The 15,389-nt window shown below is 41.7% G+C and overlaps 1 protein-coding gene across 5 annotated transcripts in view; it reads left to right on the forward strand.

The window, feature by feature from the left end:
* The window catches only part of etv4 (ETS variant transcription factor 4), a 246,452-nt gene that overhangs the window by 64,965 nt on the left and 166,098 nt on the right, over positions 1-15,389 (forward strand). For 3 of the 5 annotated variants that reach the window (XM_061931726.1, XM_061931725.1, XM_061931727.1), the window contains exon 3: positions 6,547-6,693. The exons of the other annotated variants lie outside the window; for them this stretch is intronic. The gene's annotated coding sequence lies outside the window, so the exon portion shown is untranslated. The remainder of the gene's footprint in view (positions 1-6,546; positions 6,694-15,389) is intronic. 5 annotated transcript variants of the gene reach the window in all.

Here is a 15,389-nt window from a genome sequence, read left to right on the forward strand (position 1 = left end):
AGCTTGGAACTTGGGACACACTCTCCCTGAGAAAGCATGAGGAGGTTGGGGGGGTGGGGTTGAGGTGGGGGGGGACGGGGTTGGAGGGGGGTGTATATTGTAGCGTCCCGGAAGAGTTAGTGCTGCAAGGGGTTCTGGGTATTTGTTCTGTTGTGTTTATGTTGTGTTACGGTGCGGATGTTCTCCCGAAATGTGTTTGTCATTCTTGTTTGGTGTGGGTTCACAGAGTGGCGCATATTTGTAACAGTGTTAAAGTTGTTTATACAGGCACCCTCAGTGTGAACTGTATGGCTGTTGACCAAGTATGCTTGCATTAACTTGTGTGTGTGAAAAGCCGTAGATATTATGTGACTGGGCCTTTAAGGTTTATTGACGCTCTGTACTTCTCTCTACGTCCGTGTACACAGCGGCGTTTTAAAAAGTCATACATTTTACTTTTTGAAACCGATAATTTCCGATATTACATTTTAAAGCATTTATTGGCCGATAATATCGGCAGTCCGATATTATCGGACATCTCTATCCCCAACATATTAGCCACACCGGACTATAAGCCGCAGATATACACATTGTAAAGTGAGTTATTTACACACTAATATTCTGCAAATGTTAATTTACATACCTTAATTGTTTCGAAACAGTGTCTGTAACACGGCAGTAAAACGGCTGATCAAACAAAACAGAAGTCATCGTCATGGACTGCGCAAGCTAGCTCTCCAAAAGGCTAAACAGACTGGATAACTCCACGGTGACGCTACGGTTAATTTACTGAGGAATTTGTGAAACTGAAACAATACAAAAAGAATGCCATTGCAAGTTGATAATACTAACACAGACACTCATAAACGTGTTAGCATATTAGCTAATGTTAACGACTAGAGATGTCCGATAATGGCTTTTTTGCCGATATCCGATATTCCGATATTGTCCAACTCTTAATTACCGATTCCGATATCAACCGATACCGATATATACAGTCGTGAAATTAACACATTATTATGCCTAATTTTGTTGTGATGCCCCGCTGGATGCATTAAACAATGTAACAAGGTTTTCCAAAATAAATCAACTCCAAGTTATGGAAAAAAATGCCAACATGGCACTGCCATATTTATTATTGAAGTCACAAAGTGCATTATTTTTTTTAACATGCCTCAAAACAGCAGCTTGGAATTTGGGACACGCTCTCCCTGAGAGAGCATGAGGAGGTTGGGGGGGTGGGGTTGAGGTGGGGGGGACGGGGTTGGAGGGGGGTGTATATTTTAGCATCCCGGAAGAGTTAGTGCTGCAAGGGGTTCTGGGTATTTGTTCTGTTGTGTTTATGTTGTGTTACGGTGCGGATGTTCTCCCGAAATGTGTTTGTCATTCTTGTTTGGTGTGGGTTCACAGAGTGGCGCATATTTGTAACAGTGTTAAAGTTGTTTATACGGCCACCCTCAGTGTGACCCGTATGGCTGTTGACCAAGTATGCTTGCATTCACTTGTGTGTGTGAAAAGCCGTAGATATTATGTGACTGGGCCGGCACGCAAAAAAAAAAAAATGTACTGTATATATAATTGTACTTCTCCCTACATCCATGTACACAGTGGCGTTTTAAAAAGTCATACATTTTACTTTTTGAAACAGATACCGATGATTTTGAAACCGATAATTTCCGATATTACATTTTAAAGCATTTATCGGCCGATAATATCGGCAGTCCGATATTATCGGACATCTCTATCCGCAACATATTAGCCGCACCGGACTATAAGCCGCAGATATACACATTGTAAAGTGAGTTATTTACACAGTAATATACTGCAAATGTTAATTTACATACCTTAATTGTTTCGAAACAGTGTCTGTAACACGGCAGTAAAATGGCTGATCAAACAAAACAGAAGTCATCGTCATGGACTGCGCAAGCCAAAAGGCTAAACAGACTGGATAACTCCACGGTGACGCTACGGTTAATTTACTGAGGAATTTGTGAAACTGAAACAATACAAAAAGAATGCCATTGCAAGTTGATAATACTAACACAGACACTCGTAAACGTGTTAGCATATTAGCTAATGCTAACGACTAGAGATCAAATCAAATCAAATCAACTTTATTTATAAAGCACATTTAAAATTTACCACAGGGGTAGCCATCCGAAAATGGCTTCTTTGCCGATATCCGATATTCCGATATTGTCCAACTCTTAATTACCGATTCCGATATCAACCGATACCGATATATACAGTCGTGGAATTAACACATTATTATGCCTAATTTTGTGGTGATGCCCCGCTGGATGCATTAAACAATGTAACAAGGTTTTCCAAAATAAATCAACTCCAAGTTATGGAAAAAAATGCCAACATGGCACTGCCATATTTATTATTGAAGTCACAAAGTGCATTATTTTTTTTAACATGCCTCAAAACAGCAGCTTGGAACTTGGGACACACTCTCCCTGAGAAAGCATGAGGAGGTTGGGGGGGTGGGGTTGAGGTGGGGGGGGGGACGGGGTTGGAGGGGGGTGTATATTGTAGCGTCCCGGAAGAGTTAGTGCTGCAAGGGGTTCTGGGTATTTGTTCTGTTGTGTTTATGTTGTGTTACGGTGCGGACCTTCTCCCGAAATGTGTTTGTCATTCTTGTTTGGTGTGGGTTCACAGAGTGGCGCATATTTGTAACAGTGTTAAAGTTGTTTATACGGCCACCCTCAGTGTGACCCGTATGGCTGTTGACCAAGTATGCTTGCATTCACTTGTGTGTGTGAAAAGCCGTAGATATTATGTGACTGGGCCGGCACGCAAAAAAATAAATATATACTGTATATATAATTGTACTTCTCCCTACGTCCATGTACTGAGAGAGCATGAGGTGGGCGGGGTTGGGGGGGCGGGGTTGAGGTGGGGAGAGGGGATAGCGGGGGGTGTATATTTTAGCGTCCCGGAAGAGTGAGTGCTGCAAGGGGTTCTGGGTATTTGTTCTGTTGTGTTTATGTTGTGTTACGGTGCGGATCTTCTCCCGAAATGTGTTTGTCATTCTTGTTTGGTGTGGGTTCACAGAGTGGCACATATTTGTAACAGTGTTAAAGTTGTTTATACGGCCACCCTCATTGCAAGTTGATAATACTAACACAGACACTCGTAAACGTGTTCGCATATTAGCTAATGCTAACGACGCAAGCTTCATTACGTACAAATATGCATGAAAAAGCTCCTACAGACATCGCGCGCGGACGGTTCAGTAAGTATGAATTGTTTTGTTTATATTGTAAAACGTACAAACACGGAGTGATGAATGAAGAATCCGGCACTTTTATGTACGGTTGAAAGCACTTACTGGAAGGACACTGCAGCACCTGCAGTGAGCGAACTCGTCCAAAAGATTGCACCACAGCACAAACAATAATACACATTTTTAGTGTATTTGCTAGCTTGTCAGCGAAGAAAAATACATGAATTAGCCGCACAGTTTTATAAGCCACAGAGTTCAAAGCATAGAAAAAGTAGCAGCTTACAGTGCGGAAATTACAGTATTTGGCCCTCGCTCATAAACACGTTATAAGGCATGTGGTCTGCCAGAGAATAAGACCTGAATCAAAATATTTACATTTATTATATTTTCTCCTGCATCTTATTTTCCATAGGTCATAAACAATTTCAATAACTATCGATATCGACAGATATAATAATAACATTTAAATTAAAGCTGCAAGCAGCGTTGGACGGGCCCGCGTATTTGGCAGGTGCTAGTCCTAAGTGTCCCAATACTTTTGTCTACTTGTAGTCTGAAGTGTCCCAAGACTTTAGTCTAGTGTACCTACCTTGTCTGCATTGTGTGGGCACGTTAGTGCTTCCTGCTTTTAAGCAGCCATCTTAAAAAAACAGCAGCGCAGCAGCATCAGCGCAGCGGGTCTTTGAAGGGTCATAAAATCAAAACCGGAGCAGTTAATTAAAAAGCGCTTCTGTTGTTGTAATCACAAGGGTTCAATGTCTCTCCTGTGTTAGTTTGAAGGCGAAACGACAAACGCGCTCAGAGGAGTTCGTTTTTGAAGGAAGGTGACTGGTTTTTACAAAAAAATTGTTTTGAAGGGGGAATAGCAAACTTCCTGTTGATTTTTGCTGGGGGTAGTCAATTTATGAAATGTAGGTCTAAGTGAGACCTACGGAGAGGTTTTTGTTTCATGTCTCTCCGACCTTCCCAGTGGGAGTTACAGGCAGTTTTGTAATTTTGTTCTTCCGAGGAGCAGTTTTTTATCAGTTTTATTCAAAAATTGCTGTAGAGGGCAATTTTTAAATTTGGGGTTAGGTTTCTTTATTAGATCGCAATTTTTGCCAGTCCTGATGTGTGCGTTGAGTTCGGTGAGTTTTGAAGCGTGTTAAGGGGGTCAAATTACAGCTCAAAGAGGCAAAAGTGACTGTTTTTAGTACTTTTTTGTCTTGAAGGGGGAATTGCCAACTTCCTGTTGATTTTTGCCCGAGGATATACAATTATGAAAACTAGGTCTAAGTCAAACCTACATACAGGTTTTTGTTTCATGTCTCTCCGATCTTCCTAGTGGGAGATATAGGCAGTCTAGTTTTTTTTTTTCCTAGGGGGCGCTAGAGCGCAATTTTGAGTTGTGGGGTTCGTTTTTTTTTAAAAAAGGTAATTTTCGCAGGTCCTGATGTGTGGGTCAAATATGGTGAGTTTTGAAGCATGTTAAGTGGGTCAAATTACAGTTTGTTGTGGCGGCGGAAGAATAAAGAATAATAATAAAACGAACGAATAACAATAGGTCCTTATGTCCCATTGCATAACGGGAGTCCTTTTGCAATGGGCCATTGCGGGCCCTAATAATGAATGCTTTCCGTAGTTGATTAAGAATAACAGGGCAAATTAATGTTACACAGCCGTTATTTCCCGGCACTAAGCCTGCAGAAAATAGTTCTTCTCAGGTTTCTCTGTTTAAATTTTCACACTTTGCACTATTTTCTTACACTTTATGAAGCATTTCTTACATGTTCCTTATTTTTGCACCTTCATTTTAATAGCTTATCGTTAAGTCTTCAGTGTGATTTTGCTATTGTGTTTACATTGAGTGTTTTCCATGCTTGTGTTGACATTTCCTTTCTGCCTTGATAGCTGAGCTCAGGGTTATAGTCAATCAATCAATCAATCAATCAATCTTTATTTATATAGCCCTAAATCACAAGTGTCTCAAAGGGCTGCACAAGCCACAACGACATCCTCGGTACAAAGCCCACATACGGGCAAGGAAAAACTCACCCCAGTGGGACGTCGATGTGAATGACTATGAGAAACCTTGGAGAGGACCGCATATGTGGGTAACCCCCCCCCCCCTCTAGGGGAGACCGAAAGCAATGGATGTCGAGTGGGTCTGACATAATATTGTGAGAGTCCAGTCCATAGTGGATCCAACATAATAGTAAGAGTCCAGTCCATAGTGGGGCCAGCAGGACACCATCCCGAGCGGAGACGGGTCAGCAGCGCAGAGATGTTCCCAGCCGATGCACAGGCGAGCGGTCCACCCCGGGTCCCGACTCTGGACAGCCAGCACTTCATCCATGGCCACCGGACCTGTGCCCCCCCCCCTCAAGGAAAAGGGGAGCAGAGGAGAAAAGAAAAGAAACGGCAGATCAACTGGTCTAACAGGGGGGCTATTTAAAGGCTAGAGTATACAAATGAGTTTTAAGATGGGACTTAAATGCTTCTACTGAGGTAGCATCTCTAATTGTTACCGGGAGGGCATTCCATAGTACTGGAGCCCCAATAGAAAACGCTCTACAGCCCGCAGACTTTTTTTGGGCTCTGGGAATCACTAATAAGCCGGAGTTCTTTGAACGCAGATTTCTTGCCGGGACATATGGTACAATGCAATCGACAAGATAGGACGGAGCTAGACCGTGTAGTATTTTATACGTAAGTAGTAAAACCTTAAAGTCACATCTTAAGTGCACAGGAAGCCAGTGCAGGTGAGCCAGTATAGGCGTAATATGATCAAACTTTCTTGTTCATTTGAAATAAATTATTTTTCTAGTCATTTGAAATCAATTATTTTTCTTTTGCTTCTTATTTTCCATATGCCATTAAAAAAACATCAATAATTATCGATATCGACTGATGTAAAACACTTGATACAGTTGTCAGCCGTATCGCCCAGCCCTGAGTTATTTTCTGAGCCGTAACACTCCAAAAAAGTTATGTTTTTAAAGGATTTCTGTGGTTTGTCATTTTGACAGTCTGTTATTTTATGAATGGAGGGTTTTTTTGTCCCCAAGTGTCATCAGCTGCCGTGAATTGGTTAAAAATGTGTATATTTTTTTTATAAATCCTTAGTAGTTTAAAAGCCGTCACAACACAGCAGGAGTACATAGACGAGAAGTGAGTCATCCGAGTTATGTGGAACTGTGTATGTTTAATTACACTCTCATTATTAAGGCGCCCGAGGGCCCAACAAGGCGATGCCACGCACAACAATGCAGCTCCAGTTCACCGGCGTTTTGACCTTTTCCAGGAAGTGCTGTTTACAAGGCTGAGCGTCTTTTGTTTGCGGTTATTTTCAGGTGCGGATTGTTTGTCTCCTGGCTGCACCTCGGCCGCCTCCCTGTCGGCTCGGGCGTTGGCAGCATGACTCGTAGAAGGACGTGAGGGAACCTGCGCGGGGGCTGACGGTGTTATTTCGGGTGACCCTGGAGGAGAAACTGGAAACGGTGTGTGTGTGTGTGCGTGTGTGTGTGTGTGTGTGTGTGTACACGTGTGCACATTATTGCATCGCATAGGCTGCCGGGCAGGCCATTGCTAATGTACCAGAGGCACAATTCAATAAATTACACATTATGCAGTTGGAATTCAGCTGTTTGTAGTTTTAAAGGGGAACATTATCACAATTTCAGAATGGTTAAAACCATTAAAAATCAGTTCCCAGTGGCTTATTTTATTTTTCAAAGTTTTTTTCAAAATTTTACCCATCACGCAATATCCCTAAAAAAAAAGCTTCAAAGTGCCTGATTTTAACCATCGTTATATACACCCGTCCATTTTCCTGTGACGTCACACAGTGATGCCAACACAAACAAACATGGCGGAAAGAACAGCAAGCTATAGCGACATTAGCTCGGATTCAGACTCGGATTTCAGCGGCTTAAGCGATTCAACAGATTACGCATGTATTGAAACGGATGGTTGTAGTGTGGAGGCAGGTAACGAAAACCAAATTGAAGAAGAAACTGAAGCTATTGAGCCATATCGGTTTGAACCGTATGCAAGCGAAACCGACGAAAACGGCACGACAGCCAGCGACACGGGAGAAAGCGAGGACGAATTCGGCGATCGCCTTCTAACCAACGATTGGTATGTGTTTGTTTGGCATTAAAGGAAACTAACAACTATGAACTAGGTTTACAGCATATGAAATATACAGGTAAAAGCCAGTAAATTAGAATATTTTGAAAAACTTGATTTATTTCAGTAATTGCATTCAAAAGGTGTAACTTGTACATTATATTTATTCATTGCACACAGACTGATGCATTCAAATGTTTATTTCATTTAATTTTGATGATTTGAAGTGGCAACAAATGAAAATCCAAAATTCCGTGTGTCACAAAATTAGAATATTACTTAAGGCTAATACAAAAAAGGGATTTTTAGAAATGTTGGCCAACTGAAAAGTATGAAAATGAAAAATATGAGCATGTACAATACTCAATACTTGGTTGGAGCTCCTTTTGCCTCAATTACTGCGTTAATGCGGCGTGGCATGGAGTCGATGAGTTTCTGGCACTGCTCAGGTGTTATGAGAGCCCAGGTTGCTCTGATAGTGGCCTTCAACTCTTCTGCGTTTTTGGGTCTGGCATTCTGCATCTTCCTTTTCACAATACCCCACAGATTTTCTATGGGGCTAAGGTCAGGGGAGTTGGCGGGCCAATTTAGAACAGAAATACCATGGTCCGTAAACCAGGCACGGGTAGATTTTGCGCTGTGTGCAGGCGCCAAGTCCTGTTGGAACTTGAAATCTCCATCTCCATAGAGCAGGTCAGCAGCAGGAAGCATGAAGTGCTCTAAAACTTGCTGGTAGACGGCTGCGTTGACCCTGGATCTCAGGAAACAGAGTGGACCGACACCAGCAGATGACATGGCACCCCAAACCATCACTGATGGTGGAAACTTTACACTAGACTTCAGGCAACGTGGATCCTGTGCCTCTCCTGTCTTCCTCCAGACTCTGGGACCTCGATTTCCAAAGGAAATGCAACATTTGCATGGTTGGGTGATGGTTTGGGGTGCCATGTCATCTGCTGGTGTCGGTCCACTCTGTTTCCTGAGATCCAGGGTCAACGCAGCCGTCTACCAGCAAGTTTTAGAGCACTTCATGCTTCCTGCTGCTGACCTGCTCTATGGAGATGGAGATTTCAAGTTCCAACAGGACTTGGCGCCTGCACACAGCGCAAAATCTACCCGTGCCTGGTTTACGGACCATGGTATTTCTGTTCTAAATTGGCCCGCCAACTCCCCTGACCTTAGCCCCATAGAAAATCTGTGGGGTATTGTGAAAAGGAAGATGCAGAATGCCAGACCCAAAAACGCAGAAGAGTTGAAGGCCACTATCAGAGCAACCTGGGCTCTCATAACACCTGAGCAGTGCCAGAAACTCATCGACTCCATGCCACGCCGCATTAACGCAGTAATTGAGGCAAAAGGAGCTCCAACCAAGTATTGAGTATTGTACATGCTCATATTTTTCATTTTCATACTTTTCAGTTGGCCAACATTTCTAAAAATCCCTTTTTTGTATTAGCCTTAAGTAATATTCTAATTTTGTGACACGGAATTTTGGATTTTCATTTGTTGCCACTTCAAATCATCAAAATTAAATGAAATAAACATTTGAATGCATCAGTCTGTGTGCAATGAATAAATATAATGTACAAGTTACACCTTTTGAATGCAATTACTGAAATAAATCAAGTTTTTCAAAATATTCTAATTTACTGGCTTTTACCTGTATTTGGCAACAACATGCACTTTGAGAGTGAAGACAGCCCAATTTTCTTCAATTAATATATTCTGTAGACATACCCTCATGTCAGCAGGCCAGGGAAGCTAGGGTCGATATTCTTCTCTTGATCATCTTCGGTTGCATAAGGGACGGGTGTGTAAGACAAGACATCCAGGGGGTTTAGCTCGCTCGTCTGCGGGAACAAACTGCCACCATTGCTTGCCGTGCTACTGAGGCCCTTTGTCCCTGAATTGCTCACACACTCCGGCAGATTCAATGGGGGTCTGGCGGCAGATTTCTTTGACTTTATCGTTGGAAATGCATCTGCTTTGAGTGTCGCAGGATATCCACACATTCTTGCCATCTCTGTCGTAGCATAGCTTTCGTCGGTAAAGTGTGCGGAACAAACGTCCAATTTCTTGCCACTTTCGCATCTTTGGGCCACTGGTGCAACTTGAATCCGTCCCTGTTCGTGTTGTTACACCGACGAGGTATGATGTCTCCAAGGTACGGAAAACAGTCGAAAAAACGGAAAATAACAGAGCTGATTTGACTCGGCGTTTGTAATGTGTTTGAGAAAATGGCGGATTGCTTCCCGATGTGACGTCACAACGTCATCGCTCCGAGAGCGAATATTAGAAAGGCGTTTAATTGGCCAAAATTCACCCATTTAGAGTTCGGAAATCGGTTAAAAAAATATATGGTCTTTTTTCTGCAACGTCAAGGTATATATTGACGCTTACATAGGTCTGGTGATAATGTTCCCCTTTAAATTTAACCAGCAGGTGGTGGTTTCTGCCAAAGCATTCATTGATGCCTTTCGAGAAATCCTCAAACCAATTTGTTTCGAGTAATTCAACGACTCATGAGGTTTCAGCCAACCATCACTGGTAAATTTGTCCAAGACTTTTGTTATTAATCAAACATAGAAAATGGTCACAGCCTTCTATACTGTAAGAGCCATTTTGGATAGCCATCAAAATTAGGGATGTCCGATAATGGCTTCTTGCCGATATCCGATATTGTCCAACTCTTTAATTACCGATACCAACCGATACCGATATATACAGTCATGGAATTAACACATTATTATGCCTAATTTGGACAACCAGGTATGGTGAAGATAAGGTACTGTTTAAAAAAAAAAAAAATTAAATAAGATGAATAAATTAAAAACATTTTCTTGAATAAAAAAGAAAGTAAAACAATATAAAAACAGTTACATAGAAACTAGTAATTAATGAAAATGAGTAAAATGAACTGTTAAAGGTTAGTACTATTAGTGGACCACAATCATGTGTGCTTACGGACTGTATCCCTTGCAGACTGTATTGATATATATTGATATATAATGTAGGAACCAGAATATTAATAACAGAAAGAAACAACCCTTTTGTGTGAATGAGTGTGAATGGGGGATACATTTTTTTGGGTTGGTGCACTAATTGTAAGTGTATCTTGTGTTTTTTATGTTGATTTAATTAAAAAAAACGAAAACAAAAAAAAACGATACTGATAATAAAAAAAACGATGCCGATAATTTCCGATATTACATTTTAACGCATATATCGGCCGATATTATCGGACATCTCTAATCAAAATCATTCACAACTCAACGTGAAGTCGGGTATTTATGGTTTGCTTCTAGAAAATCCTTGTTTCACTTCATTGCTTTAGACATTCTGATTATCTAGGACAGGGGTCGGCAACCCAAAACTTTGAAAGAGCCATATTTGACCAAAAATACAAAAAACACTTCAAATTAAAATATTAGTCTCATGTATATTAGTCTTATATAAGTCTTATAATGAAGAAAACACATGACGTAAGTGTCTATATTACCTATAATAGCCTACTATCAAAATGAATTTAAAAGTCTTATATAAGTGTTATAATGAAGACAACACATGATGAAAGTGTCCACTATCAAAATGACTATGTGTCGCAGGCTGAAGCAAATCTTCGTTGACAGAAATGTTCAAATGTAATATTTATTCTACACATTTTTACAACATTAGAAACCATTAGTAAATCAGAGGCTACTCAGAAGGTGAGATAACTCCTGGAAATGACTGGCTTTTAATGGCCAAAGGTGTAGATGTGTGTGTCCAAGTTAAAGGAAACGTCAGGATGTCTTCTTCTAATGGATTTATTACAATCTTTGGCATGCTCGGTAATGTTTGCTGTGGTCTGGAACAACATGGCACACAAACAACTATCTGAAACGCAGCCAATATTACATACGGATAATGTGTCATGAGACATGCAAAACCAAATTGTATACAAAGACGATAAAAGTAAAGGATATTAAATGAGCTCAAATATAGCTACAAATGAGGCATAATGATGCAATATGTACCTACAGCTAGCCTAAAAAGTAGGGGTGTGGGAAAAAATCGATTCGAATTCAAATCGCGATTCTCACGTTGTACGATTCAGTATCGATTCTCATTTTTCAAAAATCGATTTTTATTTTCCATCCATCCATTTTCTACCGCTTACCGTATTTTCCGCACTATAAGGCGCACCGGATTATTAGCCGCACCTTCAATGAATGGCATATTTCAAAACTTTGTCCACCTATAAGCCGCCCCGGACTATAAGCCGCGCCTACGCTGCGCTAAAGGGAATGTCAAAAAAACAGTCAGATAGGTCAGTCAAACTTTAATAATATATTAAAAACCAGCGTTCTAACAACTCTGTCCCAAAATGTACGCAAATGTGCAATCACAAACATAGTAAAATTCAAAATAGTGCAGAGCAATAGCAACATAATGTTGCTCGAACGTTAATGTCACAACACACAAAATAAACATAACGCTCACTTTCTGAAGTTATTCTTCATTCGTAAATCCTTCGAATTCTTCGTCTTCGGTGTCCGAATTGAAAAGTTGGGCAAATGTGGGATCCAAAATGGCCGGTTCCGTCTCGTCGAAGTCATCGGAGTCAGTGTCGCTGTTGTCCAGCAGTTCTGTGAATCCTGCCTTCCGGAAAGCTCGGACCACAGTTGTGACCGAAATATCTGCCCAGGCATTTACGATCCACTGGCAGATGTTGGCGTATGTCGTCCGGCGCTGTCTGCCTGTCTTAGTGAAGGTGTGTTCGCCTTCGGTCATCCATTGTTCCCACGCCGTTCGCAGTCGTGATTTGAATGCCCTGTTGACACCAATATCCAGCGGTTGGAGTTCTTTGGTTAATCCACCCGGAATGACGGCGAGTATTTGTGTGCTTCACTTGTTTTTTGACACCATCTGTGATGTGGGCGCGCATGGAGTCGTATATCAACATGGACGGAGCTGTGTGAAAAAAGCCACCCGGCCTCTTCGCGTAAACTTCCCTTAACCACTCGCTCATCTTTTCTTCATCCATCCATCCCTTCGAGTTAGCTTTTATGATGACGCCGGCTGGAAAGGTCTCTTTTGGCAAGGTCTTCCTTTTGAATATCACCATGGGTGGAAGTTTCAGGCCATTAGCATGGCAAGCTAGAACCACAGTGAAGGATGACTTCTCATTCCCTGTGGTGCGAATATTCACCGTACGTGCTCCCGTTGTATCCACAGTATCCACAGTGCGGTTCACAGGAATATCAGTTGCTGTGAAATTGTAATCCGTGTGAGGATGGAGAGATTGCGTCTTTTCATGAACCGGATCCTTGTCGCTTAGTAGGAGCCATTTTGTGGTCTTTACAGATGTAAACAGGAAATGAAACGTACGGTAATATCCGCGCACTTTTTCTTCTTCTACGCGGGCGGGTGGTTGCTTACAGTAGAAGAAGAAGCGCTTCCTGTTCTATGGGGGCGGGTGCTTACCTTGGCGGTTGCTTGCGTAGAAGAAGAAGCGCTTCCTGTTCTACCGGGAAAAAAGATGGCGGCTGTTTACCGTAGTTACGAGACCGAAACTTTATGAAAATGAATCTTAATATTTATCCATATATAAAGCGCACCGGGTTATAAGGCGCACTGTCAGCTTTTGAGTAAATTTGTGGTTTTTAGGTGCGGCTAATGGTGCGGAAAATACGGTATTCCCTTTGGGGTCGCGGGGGGTGCTGGAGCCTATCTCAGCTACAATCGGGCGGAAGGCGGGGTACACCCTGGACAAGTCGCCATCTCATCGCAGGGCCAACACAGATAGACAGACAACATTCACACTCACATTCACACACTAGGGCCAATTTAGTGTTGTCAATCAACTTTTAATTTTTTTCATTTTTTAATTCTTATTTTTATTAATCAATCCAACAAAACAATACACAGCAATCCCATAACAATGCAATCCAATTCCAAAACCAAACCCGACCCAGCAACACTCAGAACTGCAATAAACAGAGCAATTGAGAGGAGACACAAACACGACACAGAACAATCCAAAAGTAGTGAAACAAAAATGAATATTATCAACAACAGTATCAATATTAGTTACAATTTCAACACAGCAGTGATTAAAATTCCCTCATTGACATTATCATTAGACATTTATAAAAATAAAAAAAAAGAACAATAGTGTCACAGTGGCTTACACTTGCATCACATCACATAAGCTTGACAACACACTGTGTCCAGTATTTTCACAAAGATAAAATAAGTCATATTTTTGCTTCATTTAATAGTTAAAACAAATGTACATTATTGCAATCAGTTGATAAAACATTGTCCTTTACAATTATAAAAGCTTTTTACTCTGCTTGCATGTCAGCAGACTGGGGTAGATCCTGCTGAAATCCTATGTATTGAACGAATAGAGAATTGTTTTGAATCGGAAAAATATCGTTATTGAATCGCGTTGAATCGATTTATAATGGAATCGGGACCCCAAGAATCGATATTGAATCGAATCGTGGGACACCCAAAGATTCGCAGCCCTACTAAATAGCATGTTAGCATTGATTAGCTTGCAGTCATGCACCGACCAAATATGCCTGAGTAGCACTCCGACAAGTCAATAACATCAGCAAAGCGCACCTTTTGTGTGCATTCACGCACAGCATAAAACTTTTGGTGGACAAAATGAGACAAAGGAGTGGAAGATGTTACATGTAAACAAATTGTTGCGTCCCAGTCCACACTATGGTGACTTCAAGAACTGCCGAAATTAGTGGAACAAAACGATGTTCACCTAAAACTCATCAGTGAAGCATACAGGTAAAAGCCAGTAAATTAGAATATTTTGAAAAACTTGATTTATTTCAGTAATTGCATTCAAAAGGTGTAACTTGTACATTATATTTATTCATTGCACACAGACTGATGCATTCAAATGTTTATTTCATTTAATTTTGATGATTTGAAGTGGCAACAAATGAAAATCCAAAATTCCGTGTGTCACAAAATTAGAATATTACTTAAGGCTAATACAAAAAAGGGATTTTTAGAAATGTTGGCCAACTGAAAAGTATGAAAATGAAAAATATGAGCATGTACAATACTCAATACTTGGTTGGAGCTCCTTTTGCCTCAATTACTGCGTTAATGCGGCGTGGCATGGAGTCGATGAGTTTCTGGCACTGCTCAGGTGTTATGAGAGCCCAGGTTGCTCTGATAGTGGCCTTCAACTCTTCTGCGTTTTTGGGTCTGGCATTCTGCATCTTCCTTTTCACAATACCCCACAGATTTTCTATGGGGCTAAAGTCAGGGGAGTTGGCGGGCCAATTTAGAACAGAAATACCATGGTCCGTAAACCAGGCACGGGTAGATTTTGCGCTGTGTGCAGGCGCCAAGTCCTGTTGGAACTTGAAATCTCCATCTCCATAGAGCAGGTCAGCAGCAGGAAGCATGAAGTGCTCTAAAACTTGCTGGTAGACGACTGCGTTGACCCTGGATCTCAGGAAACAGAGTGGACCGACACCAGCTGGACTGCTGCTGAGTGGTCCAAAGTCATGTTTTCTGACGAAAGCAAATTTTGCATTTCCTTTGGAAATCGAGGTCCCAGAGTCTGGAGGAAGACAGGAGAGGCACAGGATCCACGTTGCCTGAAGTCTAGTGTAAAGTTTCCACCATCAGTGATGGTTTGGGGTGCCATGTCATCTGCTGGTGTCGGTCCACTCTGTTTCCTGAGATCCAGGGTCAACGCAGCCGTCTACCAGCAAGTTTTAGAGCACTTCATGCTTCCTGCTGCTGACCTGCTCTATGGAGATGGAGATTTCAAGTTCCAACAGGACTTGGCGCCTGCACACAGCGCAAAATCTACCCGTGCCTGGTTTACGGACCATGGTATTTCTGTTCTAAATTGGCCCGCCAACTCCCCTGACCTTAGCCCCATAGAAAATCTGTGGGGTATTGTGAAAAGGAAGATGCAGAATGCCAGACCCAAAAACGCAGAAGAGTTGAAGGCCACTATCAGAGCAACCTGGGCTCTCATAACACCTGAGCAGTGCCAGAAACTCATCGACTCCATGCCACGCCGCATTAACGC

The sequence above is a fragment of the Nerophis lumbriciformis genome, linkage group LG39 (assembly GCF_033978685.3).
Source record: "Nerophis lumbriciformis linkage group LG39, RoL_Nlum_v2.1, whole genome shotgun sequence".
NCBI classification, from domain to species: Eukaryota; Metazoa; Chordata; class Actinopteri; order Syngnathiformes; family Syngnathidae; genus Nerophis; species Nerophis lumbriciformis.